The sequence below is a fragment of the Eretmochelys imbricata genome, chromosome 11 (assembly GCF_965152235.1).
Source record: "Eretmochelys imbricata isolate rEreImb1 chromosome 11, rEreImb1.hap1, whole genome shotgun sequence".
Taxonomy (NCBI): Eukaryota; Metazoa; Chordata; order Testudines; family Cheloniidae; genus Eretmochelys; species Eretmochelys imbricata.
Genome location: NC_135582.1, coordinates 57,954,111 through 57,955,885, shown reverse-complemented (window position 1 = coordinate 57,955,885; position 1,775 = coordinate 57,954,111).

Sequence of the window (1,775 nt, the reverse complement as noted above, 5' to 3'; positions counted from 1 at the left end):
GTGAACAGCATGGAGCTTTCTGGGGTATATCAGGCTCCAGAAGAAGGCAAGTAGCTATAGCAACAGCAGTTGTTCTCCATACAGCCTTTTGAAGGGGGGGAGAGAGGACGTGTGGGCAGGCAGGCAGCCCACCCCCAAATCTTTTCCAGTGGGCTTATCTTACTGGGCCTCCTCAAAGATTTAAAGTAAAAGGAGCAAGCAAGCCAGGTAATCCCATGGCCATCCAAAGAGCTGGATGTAGGGAAAGCAATAGCCAGCTGCTCCCCCAAATAAATTAGAAATGAGGCAGGAGTTAGACCACTGCCATCTCCCCAGCAAGCAAACAGGACATAAGAGGAGAGGGCTCTAACCTGTAGGGAGGAAGGAAGTGCTGAGGGATTGGCAGGTGAATTTCAGGTTTTGAGCCTGTCTAGGAGCTCCATGGATACCCATATCTAGCTTCCCCTGATGCCAGTGGGAACTGCAAACAATTACAATGGGCAATATCCCCAGAGTGTGCCACAAACCTGTAGAGCAGCTCAGGAAAATGACTGGGGGGGCGGGGGACAATTAACTGGCAAAAAGTTAATTAAAACTCTTCTGATTATGAAGTGGAATTAAATACTTTAAAAAATGCAGTGTGACACCATGCTGCACTGCAGCTGAATTAATCATGAATGAGGATAGTAATTTTTAATTTTTGTGCGCATGAGAAAAACAACTCGACAGATTTGACAATTAGAGCAGGGTAACAGCATTGCATGGCACAATGAGAAGTAGTTTTTCCCAGTGGCTTTTGTGAGGGAGCTAAACAGATGTGCTCAAATATTTACAAGTGCACAATATTCACATGCTCTTCCAATGCTGACCCTGCTGATTCGCAAAAGTCTGCTTCAATCTGGAGACCAGCTACTGTGGTGACACAGGATATTTATCACAAGGTAACACAGCAACATTACCACAAGTTTCCATTGTTCCCAGTGAATTGTGCTGCATATTTACCACTGAGCATATTGAAAATGTTGTGGCAAATTAACAAATTGCCCTGCAAATCCCCAGACGAACCCCGACATATTTTGAACTAAATTGTACCTTATATGGAAATTAGCGATGAACCTCAGAGGCAAAACTTGGATATGGATTTCAAGCTCCCATTTCCTGTGGTGGTTTCTGGATCTAGGGTTTTGGTTCAGGCCTATCTGTAATAGAAACATTTGAACATGGCACTCATTGAGACTCAATTTAGTACATGCCTTCTGACAGGATTCACATTGCATCTGACCTCAGCTGACTTGGCTTCAGGTGGGAGTCGTCATTAATACTAACAACTGTACAGAGTGGGGGGAGGTGGCATGAGAGAATGGAGAGGGGGGAAAGGGGAAAGTGATCTGATGGGTAACAATAAAAGGGGAAGAGAAAAGAGGAGAGGGAACCTGCTTTTTTATGCTCCTCTTTCCTCCCTTCACTTTTCTTATCTTTCACCTTCCCAATTTCTTTCTTCCCTCCCTTTTCTCTTGTCCTTCTATCCTTTCTCTTCAGAAGCTGTGGACTCTCTCCTTTCCAAAAGACTCAGCACCCTTCTTCCAGTAGTATGTATATAGCCCCATAGGAGTGCCCATAATTTTATATGCTATTTTATAGGTTTAAAAAAAAAAACAAAAAAACCCACCTTCCTACCTTGAGGAGCTCATAATCTAAAGTTGGCCCAATGACTAACCCCAGTTGTCATGGTTACTGGGGGTGCTGTGCCTGAAACTCCTTGTCCGTCTCAGGTGTACCACTTTGGGGACAGGTTT